Here is a 13,198-nt window from a genome sequence, read left to right as displayed (position 1 = left end):
GAGGTTCCTTGTTTTAGAAGCAATCTGCTTTCCCGTCCACTTTGTTATGAGTGTCCCAGTATCTGACTCACTTTGTCACCCCAGTGAGCAGGCTTGGTGTGCACAAGAAGCTGGGAGGGGACACAGCCAGGACAGCTGACCTGAGATGGCCAAAGGGATATGTGTTACCATATGACATTGTGCTCAACAATAAAAGCTGTGGGAAAGGAGGAGAAAGGAGGGATGTTCATGGTTATGGTGTTTGTCTTCCCAAGTAACCATTACACAGGATGAAGCCCTGCTTTCCAGGAAGTGGTGAAATATCTGCCTGCCGATGGGAAGCAGTGAAAGAATTCCTTACTTTGCTTTGCTTGTGTGTGCAGCTTTTGCTTTACCTATTAAACTGTCTTTATCTCAACCCATGAGTTTTCAGCTTTTGCTCTTCTGACTGTCCCTCTCACCCCACTGAGGAGGGAGCGAGCCAGCAGCTGGGTAGGGGCTTAGGTACTGGTCAGGGTCTACTCACCACATGAGAGATTTTTTTGTTTGTTTATTTTTTAATTCATTTGCAGAAAGTACTCAATAAAGTTTTAATTAATTAGTTTTTTTCCTTTCAGCTTCAAGTAACGAAAATACTTATTCTAATGCAGCATCACCACACACCTTTCTAATGTTAGCACTTGGCCAGGTACTGCATAGAACACACTGAGAAGTTCAGCCACTCTCAGGTATTGATTCACAGGTGACAACACACTGAATTACAGAAACAACAGATCAAGCACCATCAGCGGATCAGCTGTAGTTTGTGCAAGATTCCTGTTGCTTCTTGTAATGCTGTTTCATACAATAAGGTTTTATGAGAGACCTGCAGGTAAATCCTTTGACTTATCAATAATGGATAAAGTGATTCTTACTGAGAGTGTCCCTGAGGGTGATTGACGTAGACACAGAATAAAGTGGTCCTCTATAATAATTTTAAGTAGACTTTTTTACTTTGCTTTAAACACAATGCAGTATTTTATTTAGGTCTTATATTAGGATATCACACACAACCCAAGTAAAATTTCCTCCATCTGCTTGAGTCCCAGTGACTCAAGTGACAATTTCCAGAAAATAATATCTTTATCTATATACATACTGAAAAATCTTTAGCTTTATATAGAAATACCTTTTTTCTTTTTGCCCAAGACTGGAAGTATTCTTCCCTAACTGACAAACCAGTCAGCTAGCATTTGACTAATTCATATATAAAAATATGTTTTTACGAAGTCATACTTTATGCTAACCTTACAACTCTTAGTTATCCCAGCTTTAATGAAGACTGGAAAGAGAAGAAATCAACACATAAAAGACAGTGTTACATATGGAACTACAGTCTGACTACCCTACTCTGTGAAGCAAGAACTTTGATTTTCTAAGTCTCCACAGCGAATTACACCTGCTTTTTCCATAATTGCGCATGAAAAAAACCCACCAAAAAACCAAAAATCTCTCACATCAGAGCAGTGAGGCAAAAATCGATTTTCATGACATTGTGTTCATGATTTGGAGGAGAGGGGCAATCTAGCAAAACTGGTTTTGTATCCAGATTAAGTAATTGTACCCAGATTAAGTAATGTTTCTAGTTTGGGCTCCTAACTGCTACCTCTCTGCAGTGACTATGCAGAATATGTAGGCTCAGCACTTCAGCACCTGTGTTTGTTAGGCATCTGAAGTTAACACAAATCCCTTTTTGAACCAATTTACATTCTTCCTGGAAATGCATTCCTTGATTACATCTCCCACCTGTTATCTCCCTCTGCCATCATATCACTTTTGTATTTTAGCTTTGAAAGGAGCACCATACACAAAATGGTATTTCATAGTCACTAGATAAATTGAAATGACTTCTAGCGGTCATGGCAAAAAATCACAGTGAAATCCTGGACTTTAAGTAGTAAATTCTGAGCTGCCTGTTGTTGATCTCATTTGATCTTTGTGAAATCCGTGGCTGGTTTGTGGTCTAGACAGCAAGAAGAGAGGTAATAGATAGGTGTAATCCTCCTGGATATTCATAGAAGTTGATATCAGAACAGTGGTACCCTTGTTTCTTTAATACAAAAACACATAGGGGGAATATCACCTATTTTGCTTTGTCTCTTACTTATGTTGGGGTATGTACATCTGCTTGGAACAGCTTCTGTTCCATTATGCACTCATAAGACAACTGGATTGCTAGCTATATGATTACCATAGTTTAACAGTTATCACTTCTATCTCAAAAGTCTTGAGTGTGTACTGCATACCTTTGATATTCTGCTTTGAGCAATTCTGACTGAGAAATTCTTGACACATGCAAGCCATGGAAGGTAATACATTACCCTGTGTGACGATTAGCAGCAGTGGATACAAGACGTACAAAGTACAGACAAAAAGATAGAAATGATCAAAAAATTAGTTTAATTTTAGGAGAAATGTAGCATTTGTTGTTATAATTCACTAGAAACTGAGTGCTTGTCACAGTGAAGGTCTACATAAATGAGTTTCATGTGTGATTTTTACTTTCTCTGCCACAATGAGCCATCTATTCAATGTGATAGCCAGTCTGTTATTGATAAATACTTCACCTTGCATCCTCTTCCTGCCAGAGCATGTCATTTTTCTTCAGAGAAATCTTTCCTCATATTCAAACTCCACTGCTACCTCCCTGCAACTAAGAGCTCAGGTGAGTTAATCAGCAAGTTACATTCAATTAATTGTGTTTTTCACGTGTTGTGTTTTTGGGGTAATTTCACTTCCACTTGTCTCAGTGCAGGTCATTCAATTGAAATTGCTTGGACATTCTTTATGGTGTCATTTCTAGTATTGTGTGCAGCCCCTCCCAGCTATACCTTCAGTAGGAGGACTTCGAAGACAAAGTAAAGATACATGCATTGGACTTTTTTTTTCAATAATATTTATGGTAGTAAGAAACTTTCAATCTACTTTGGACTTTGATTGGACTTCGTAATCTCATCACTTAAAGACTGATTTTCTTACTGCCTAGTTGAGTTTTTTTAACCAAAAATATTGTAAAAAAATAAAGCTAAAAAGTGTGGAGTTTGCAGCTACCATATGTGCTGTGTTTATAAATTTAAAATATATCATCTGCATAAAGTGTGATTTTCATTGGATTTGCATTTTTATTGTGTCCTTTTTAGTACTGACTCACTGACAAAAAAAAAATTCTTAATTTGAAAAGAATTAGAGTTTTTATCAACATTGAAAAAATTAAAACTTTATGACTTTTACTTTTTTAAGGATATGATTTTACTGCAGTCTTGTCTTTTTTTGTTAGAATTCCAAATCAGTTTGTCCATTAACAGTCTATTTATTTTCTAATTAGGTCTACTGGTCTCATTGTGTATTCAGTGAGGTAATGTCAGAATATCCCAGATGGGTAAGGAAAAAAATATAGACCCCTTAGGCAGGATCCAGGGAGCAAATGTTGAAAATTTTAATAATTCTAGTATAGTTATACCTTATCTTTTAAAACTCCAAGCCTTTTTCACACTTTGCCATCTTTATACGTTGGATACTGAAGAGGAAAAGAAAAATTAGGAGTCCTTCAACCTGTTTGTTTCACTGTTTTGCACTGTTTTTTCAGTGTTTTCTGCACTGAACTACAGGCTTTTATCAGTGTTGACTATGATAACACTTTGTCTAAATTCCTAGTTCAAGGCATGTTTCAGAAGTGAGGTTTGCAAGAGTTGCAATTCTTGCCTATCAACCTTCATGTTAATCTGGTCTTTATTAAAAAAGACAACTAAAACAGAGGGTACAGCTGTTGAGTAATTAATAAAGTGATACAAGGTGACTTATCTATATTAATTCTACATGTTCCTGAAATATGCCTGGAACACTTACCTGAATATATTGTGCATAATGGAACATATCTCATAATAGAAGGATCTTTTTAAATCTATAGAGACTTTTTAATACTCCCATTGTAACAAATGGTAAAAGCCAAACAAGCATAAAAACAACAACAAAAAAAACATTGAACCACTAATGTAACCTTGTCTATTTGAAAATTTTAAGCATATCAGCTGTGTGTTTATTTTGGAAGACTGAGTTTATGGTGCCTGAACCATAGAAAGTTTTAGGACTTTCAAACACATAAGTGCATGCTCCTCCATCCAGCTTTCCTTCTTTCTTCTCCCCTTTTGGCATTTAAAAAAAAATAATTAAAAGAATCTATAATATTTTGTAACAAATCTTACCTGTATATATACCTACAAAGAATTGTAATCACTGCAGAAAGTCAACCTCCTCCAACAAAACCCAGCACCAAAGCCTCTGCCTCTGAACTGTAAGAAAAGTAGAACTTTTCTCCCAAATGTACTTAAATCTTCTTGGGGGACCAAAAAAAAAAGAAAAAAAAAAAGGTATAGAAAGGAATTGACAAATATATCTGTCTGGCACATTCAAGCGTGTAAGTAGGCTGAATACACTCAACCTACTTCCTTTCTAAAACTACAGCTTTTATAAAAGGACTTCATATTGTATATCTTTGTCATATAATTTAGATATTTAAATTAAAAATGTAGACATTAAAGAAGGTAAGACTTGGGTTCTACAAACATTGCTTCCATACACAGCTATTGTTGTTCTACAAGCACTTATTTTCTACAAGATTTATCTCAGAGCAAAGAGTTAAAGGGAAAGGAATCTAAATACTTATGAAGTACTGAAATCAGCTGTCTCTAGTTCCTTTTGTCTTATTTTCATTTTGTTTGTTTTCAGAAATATTGGGTTTCTAGATGTTTGGCTTCTGCTGCTTAATTTTTCTTTATTAGAAAAGTTTTAATTAAGATTTATAGAAACGTATTCTAGAGAATGAGACATGAATACATTCAGTGAGAAGAAAGTTATTTGCTTTAAATATGGTATAAACTTCTGTCAGTTACAATGGTTACTTAAATTAAGCTTAATATGTATCTTTCATTAAATGCTTGAGAGAGAATCTATAAACCAGGATTTATACACAGGAGATTAAAGACTGAGGCTTCTTTTCAATTTGCTAGCTCTTAACTCTGTAAGAGTGCTTGTGTTTTGCTCATTACTGTATTACTGAAAAAAGTTTAAAACCTACTGAGACAAGGTTTTAGCTGCCATTATGTTTGATTCTTTGCTTGATAAGGTCATATCCGATCAGCTAATATGCCTCTTCATAGCTCTGCCAATTTAAATGTAGTACATACTGATTGTGATACGTTTGACAGGCTCAACAGACAAGGATGCGAGCACTTCATAGAACTGTTTCTGTCCCACTGTTCCCACCTCACACTGAAAGAATCTCAGTACTCTTCCTATTAAAAATCAGCCAGAATTAATGTCAGTACGGTTGGTTTGAGCATCAAAGTGTAAAAATCTGGAACGCACGTCTGAGAACAGGAGATTCCCAAATGTTTCTACTGTATCTGTGGCTTGTTTTCCACATGAGACCAGGCCCTAAGATGGAAATCTATGAGAATTTGTGTAAAACATAATATTTTAATATTTGCTCTATAATTATTTATTGATTATAAAATTAAGCCTTTAAAACAGAAAAACATGGGACGTTTTTGGGGTGGAAAGGTTTTCTCAGCAGTCTGAGGGTTTTTCTAGGATTTCATAACTCTATTTGTAACCTTAAAGAATTCTATTAAACTTGTAACTGCAATATCATATCTTATTTAATGCTTTTTCTGTACAAAGATATAGTTCCACACTCTACCTTCATAACCAAAATGAATAGATTTTAAGGTTACTACAGGAATATTAAATCAATCTAGGTATATGCAAGATCAAAATGGAGCAGATAAATCTGTGCTATCCATCATGCTTATCTCTGTTTGTTATTCTGCATTCCAATTTGACAACTTCATCTTCCTCACATTTATGTATATATATATAATTATACACATATATTATGCACAGACATGCATAGTTCCATTATATTAAAATTTTTATATTTGAAAGGAACTATGTTAGAAACTTTTTGCACAGAGTAACTACATTCACATAAAAATAAATTATCATTGCTGTTAAAAAAATACATGGTAGAAAACAGCAAATGCAGTTCTTCCTTGAAATTTCATACTTGTTTTCAACAAGTGAAGCAATGTGTTAGTATGCAATATGGCCCCTTCCAACACTTCCAAACACTGGCATAATATTTGTGTTTGGTTGTTTTTTTTTTTAATGTTTTGTGCATGTGTCTGCACCCATTGATTTATTATATAACTTGCAATCTTCAAGAAATTTTCTTGTCAAGAAAGAAACATTACAAGATGCACTCAAAACACTTAACAGAGAAAGTTAAAGTCTAAAATACATAAATATCATATAAGAAAAGGAAGAACAGAGGTACATTGTCTTAAAGCCAAGGACCATTTGTCTGAGAAAAGAGCTTAACAAAAATAGTTATAATTTGCCCCCTATCTCTCTTTCTTACATATGTGAATTTTTTTCCCATCCATGGTAAGAGAAAATGGCAGACCATGAATTCTTTAAATTGGGACCAAGCTGCAATACCCTTAATGATACTGAATCATGACGTATGTAAATAGTCCCATAAAATCCCATAGTGCCATGAAGGCACCTGAATACATGGTGAGAGAAAAAGACTTCAGTGCTAGGAAGACAAGCAGGCTCACATAGTTTATAGGACAAGTTAAATAATTTACTTGTTTGTGTCCACTTTTGCACAGATTATCATTAAGCAGATTTTTTTTTATTATTCATTGCCTCCTATCCTACTAATCTTGCAGAAACTAAGTGTTAGAGAAAAATACATTTATAATTCAAACTAAAATATTTTTTTGTAACTTGGAAACATATGTTGATCATTCATTAAGATCTTTTGCAGATAAAAGAGCTAAACATTAACCTTGTCTTTTGAGAAAAACCCTCTTTGAGAAGTTTTTTTTTCTGAAATGAAGAATACGGAGAAGGGAAAAATTATTGCAACAGCAAGATGTTTGCATATTTGGGCCTAGTGATGCTTGCACTCAGTGCAAAATAATACCTGATTTAGTGGCACCTCCAAGAATTTCTAGTTGTAGAAGGATAGGAGCCCAAAAATGTGTCTCTGATCACAGTGAGAGAAGGACTTTATATGATTAGAGATGAAGGGATTCAAATACTTTTCTGTCTTGCGTATCATTACTTCCTTCTGAACTCAACTGTCCAGTTCTAGATTTCACAGCCCGTACTCAGTTTCTCACCCATTCACATTGGGAATTTAGCCGGAGCTTGCCTAACATCCGTTGCTTAAATATGTAGATTCATCTTCTAGAGAAAGAAAATCTTCTATCTAGTACTATGGTGATTATATGAGAAAATATTCATTGAAAGCTTCTTTTAAAAATGCAATACTTCTATTGCACTATGTCATGCTATGATCTTGAAATGCTTTCTGCATTTTACCTATGCTCTTATGTTTCTTTGGAAACCAAGACAAGGTGTGGGCACGCTAGAATTTTGCTTTGGTAAAGAATTGGCATTCAAAAAGGAATTTTATTGAGATTTGAGAACTTAGGCGTATTTCCTAATGCTGACCTATTTATAATAGTTCACGGTTCATGGAACTCCTTGCTCCTTCCCCAGGTTCTTTGTCTCTAAATGGCTGACACTTTTGTCTCTGTAATTAACTTAGTTTACATAGAATATAGAGGATCAGAGAAAGTACATAGTCTTTTTGTTCCCTATGGATACGAAAAAGCAGAAGGTATTTGTGATCTAGCCCATCTGTAACCAGAAACTTGTGAAACTTTCATGTTATTCTTGTAAATGTGTTTATTGTTTAAATAGAAGTAATTATTTTTCTTCTGCTGGAAGCTTCAAATTGAGCCAAATATCTTCAGCATTCTGCTAGCAGATATAACATTTTAGAATAGTGCACATATGTTCAATTGTTTTTATAGAAGATATGGCAGGTAGTAACAGTCAGTTGCTTAAATACGTAGATTCAGCTTCTAGAGAAAGACAGTCTATCCAGCAGTATGTTGATTAAATGAGCAAATATTCAATGAAAACTCTTTTTAAAAAGGCAGCACTTTTATTGCACTGTATCATGCTATGATGTTGAAGTGTTTTTTTCCATTATTTGGTTGACATTCTGTTGTCTCTAGAACTGTCAAAGTGTAAGTTTTGTGATCACAATGGACCTTTCCTTTCTACTGAGTTTTGTGGAAATCACACTTGAATACAAGAGGACAGAATGTTTCAATAGGTTATACAAAATATTCTATACAGCTGAATATGTTTTCTCCTCACTGCAGAGTTAATTAGTGGACTAAAAACATTCTACCTTTAATAACTAATAAGTTAGATTCTATAGAAGGACCTAAATGCTTTACATAGCTCAGGGAAAGACCTGCAAATGCTCCCCTGCTGAGCCTGGAGCAGTTCCCCAGCTCTGCTTTGACTTCAAACTGGGGGAAAAGCTGCGCTTTCATTAAGAGCTCTTATACCTGCTCTAAAACAAATATTTTAAGTAATGTATGCAAAAATTTACAATTTCAGTAGGAATGTCACCCATCCCACAAAAATACCTTATTCCTACCTCTTCAGAGTTCATTCTTTTTCAATATAAATTGAATCACTTGTTCAGTTCAGACCTTTCATACTTCGGACATGAAGTAGTTTGCAAAGTAACTGCTAAAACCTACCTGCTAAGCTTGAGCAACATCAGCAACATCTGTGCAGACTGTCCATTAGAAAAGATAGGATGGATCTAGTTTGAAATTTCAGAGCAGACACCCAATCATAGGTAAATAATTGAAAGACTTGCAATCTTGACAGGAGGAAACTATAAAGTCTCTCAGAGAGACAAGTAAATTCAAAGGTCAGTTTTAACCATTAACAGGTGAGTGCTGATTTTATTGAATCCACTGCTTTTAGGATTTGATCTTAATTAAGGTGCCTAATTCTCCCCATATATTGTATAAAGGGTGATGACAATGAAATGGTAGCTGAGTATGTCTAACTCTTTATTACCTCTCTTCCTATCTTTTCAAGAGTGATATTTAAACTGTGTTAAAATCCACTGGATCTTCAAATTTATTTAAACAAACCTAAGATTTTATTTGTTGGGTAAACATTTTTGTTCTTTTTCTATTCTTTCCTTGTTTTTATAAGATTTATCTTTTGAATATTTTTAGGTTTTATACCTTTCAGCATAGGGACATTTTGCCTTTTGAAGGCTTTTGTTTGTTTGATTGATTTTAATGAGGAAGTCTTCTGTGCTTAAAACTTGTGTTTCTTTCCAAATTGCAGTTATATAACAGACATGACCTCCTAATTTTCTTGATTTATCTAGTTTATATCTATTGATTGCCTTGACTACAAAGCTGCTTCTGATATTACTTCCAACTTCTCTTCAGTTTATCAAAGGAGTAAACTGCCCAATTTCTTGTCTATTTGAGACATACATAAAAAGCTTAAAAAGAAAAAAAAACTGTTACAATTTTTATTTAATTCTTCTGGTATGAATTAAAATAATTATTAACTTCCATGTTTATTTCCCAGTATATGCTACCAGTAAAGTTGTCCCAGAATTTTTTCCTTTGTGTATCCACTGCCTATGTGAAAATTGGCTCTTCTATTATTTTTGTGTCTTCAGAAAGCAAATTTGCTATGTCATAGACAAGAACTACTTTTCTCAGGACAGGCTTTATTACAGTTCCTATGGTTCAGTAACAGCAAATTTCACAATCTGGACTTTTTTAGCCCACTATATAAATTTGACTTTGCAGATCATTTTCACTTCTCCAAAGTTGGTAAAAGTCATTATTTCTTGTCCAAAAGTCTTCAAATAGTTATTAGATTGTGTAAAACTTTGAAGTCTCTCTAGACAGATAGCCTCAAAGATGTAAAGGTTACTATCTCCCATGATAGTTTCCTAGTAAACATATTTCATTTTTAAAAGATTGTAGAAATTACAGTTCAGGCTCTCTGGGGGCTTTTCTGGCAAGCAAAATGATGATTTGGTTTTTTTCCATAGTCTTGATTATTTAAAATGCTACTGAAATCAGTCATATCTGTTCAGGTTTCTCCAACTGAAAGACCCAATTTAACTAGTTTAAATTAAATCTCTTGAAAATTATATTCTCTCCTTCCATCCTTACCATTCATTTAAGATATGTCCCATCTGTAATTTTCCCTTCATAGCAAACGGAGACAAAAACTATTCCCTTCACAGGAAATTTAAATTTCATGTCTTTGGAAGACTTTACAGACCATAAGAGATCCTGGACTAATACTTAAAAAAAACAAAACAAAACCAAAACCCACCTCCTCCTCTTGCCCTCCGTGTTTATTTCTGTTGCAGAAAGATTGTTGGCACTTTGAATGCTATATAACTGTGGGCTACTAAAAAACTATACGTAAATTTCCCATGTCTTTCATTGCAGTTTTTCTGTTTCTTTTTTTTACTTTACTCTTCCTTCTTCACACTTTTCTGTTCATTATTTAGGCTACTTCATTGATTCTAAAGACTAAATTACTTTTAAATAATTATTTTTTGCTTGTTAAAATGACATATTATTTGTTATGCATTCCATATGGAAAGTGCAAATTATTCCAAAGTGAACAGATATTTTATACATATACAGGTATGACAATTTACTTGTACATACCACATAAAGAGATTAAATTTAAGGCCCTGTGTAACTGTCAGCTCCTGCTTGTCTCAGGCATTCATTACAGACAACCCAGAAGGTAATGTCTGGAAGCTTCTGTGAAAGTAAAGAACTATTATTTAGCTGATTAATTTGTCATTTTCCTTTGAATTGATTAAATTTCTGCCTTGGAAGAGTTTGTTATCATGCATGTAAAAATAAGGGGGTTTTGTGTATGGAATGGTGGATAGACTGATTGCAAGGGATGGTTCTCGTCACTGGGATATCATAATTTCCTCTCTGATCTTTCTTGCTCTGTTATGTACTGACTGCACCCTGCTTCCTTAGCAAAAAGTGTTTTGAGGTAATAAGGGATAGATGCAAATGTAGGAGTACAGAAATACAGGAATCACATTTTCTATAGAAAATACTGGGATTTTATGGTCACAGGTCCTTCATCAGTTTGTCATCGCTGAAACGCATCACATTTCTCTAGTTCTCTCAGAGGAGAAGTTCTATTTTTTGAAAGGGTGCAGCTTTGTTTTCCTGCCATGGACATCACTTCTGCTGGCTAGTATGTACATGTGGAGTGAAGTCATCCACCTCTTTCTGTCTTCCCACAGACCTCTTGTGGAAGCATCTGAATAGCAGCCCTGCTTTCTGTATGACCTCCAAGCAAAAGTTCTCAGAAATCCTGAAAGTCTACAACAGCATAAATTTCAAAAGAGTAATAATTACAAGAAAGGGTTGAAAGTGTCATCACTTCAATTCCAGATCTTCTTATTGAACTCCAAGTTTTTCACTTGAAAGTATGATGATGCACATCTGTAAAATGTTTTGAATCCTTCAAGAATGAACATCAGTAAAAAAATTAATCAGTTTGCAATAACTTTGAGTTTAGAAGCTGAAAGTGACATATAAGTTCAAGGTAGTTTTTTTTTATCAAAGCAGCAATTCAGTTTCCAGAAAACAGTGAAAATGAAGAATGATGATAAAATATTAGATGGTATAACCCAACCCAATATATAAATAAATAGTCTTCTAAAATGGTGGCTTAATTTTCTAGCAAACTGAGCATATAGGCACAGATTTGAAAGTCTGTTGCAGTCCTGCAGAATCTTCTGAAATGAAGTTACTTATGTAGCTTCCTAAAGAATGACATAAAACCTCTTTTGCTCTCCTACCTTCCAAGTTTTTAGTTTGTCACTTTCTCAGTGCAGTACGCTGCATTCTACTCTGTGACATACAACGGTTTTAGATGGGTTCAGACCAGGGAAAAATGAACTCTTTTGCTATATGCAGAGAGAGATTCCAAAAAAGACAGAGACAATGAGAGAGAGAGGAGGTAGAGCAGGATGGAGGAGTGTGGAGGGAGTCTGATGAAAGAAACATACAAAAAAAAAAAATGCAAAGTGAGGGAAAGATAAGAAATAGGTAGACAAGGAATTGTGATAAAAGGAAAGAAAGAAGAGAGAGAAACAGATTTTGATGGAAATTTTAATGAAAGAAACCCAAAGCATATCCTCTCTTAATGTCTTTTAAAGATGCTGGCTTTAGTCTGAATGAGTAGGGACTAAGCACAAAATTATTTTCGTTTAAATGCTTAATGTGCTGCCTTTACCTGGGAAAAATAAACATGCTTGCAAAAATACTGAATTGCCATTGGCAAAAAAAATTGTGGGTTTTTTTTTTGTTTGTTTGGTTTTTTTTGAACAGTGAAGCCTGAGATATGACATTAGCCATAGTATTTGAAAAAATCCCTGAAGCAGGCTCTGAATCCAGTGCTGAGGCTGCACCAGTCTGAGTGCCTTTGCCTGTTTCTCTGGTTTCATTAGCCTTATTGTTTCATATACGTTTTGCACTATAAGGCTAACGTTTTATGTACATTATTGTTTCTTACACATTTTCTGGGGTTTGTAATCCTGCTCCAGGTTTGAAGCTTGATTTTAAAGCCCAGTCTTGCAGCTGTTGAGATTAGAGGCAAACTCCCTTCGGTCTGTGGGGTAGAATCCTACTCCTACTAGGATACCCTTCTTCCTGCTCAGGGGACAACATAGCCATCAGTTTTTAGGCTATTGTTTAGCATCACAGCCACACACAAACTAAACAAAGAAACTGAGCGTATGTCACAGAATTTTTGGGCTAAGTGACAATTCAAGTCAATTTATTATCAAAGCTTAAAAAGGATTCGAGTTGGCTTTTTATTTCAGTGTTGTAATTTTTTGGAACTTGACCAAAAAGCAGGTTATAAATATAAAGACAACTTATCAAGCAGATGATCATATTATAGCAGAGCACAGCATTTGTTCAGATAGCTGATTTTTGCTCCTTCATAACCATTCTGTAGAGCCAGTTTATACCTTGAGCTTACCAAGGCCTTCCACTGTAATGTTCAATTTTAATTATAAAAAAAGATGACTGCAGATGTCAGGCACTAGCATACCCTAAAAATTCAGACAACCAATGACAGCTAAGGAAATCAAGAATCACCAGTTTGAGTCTTTGAAAAATATATTTGTAGGGCTTTGCACATACCAGCACACATACCTATAATGTTATCTATTTTTAATTCTATTTTAATGAGGGGTGTAATA

Source organism: Gymnogyps californianus, chromosome 2, assembly GCF_018139145.2.
Source record: "Gymnogyps californianus isolate 813 chromosome 2, ASM1813914v2, whole genome shotgun sequence".
Taxonomy (NCBI): Eukaryota; Metazoa; Chordata; class Aves; order Accipitriformes; family Cathartidae; genus Gymnogyps; species Gymnogyps californianus.
Note: the sequence above shows the minus strand (reverse complement) of the source record.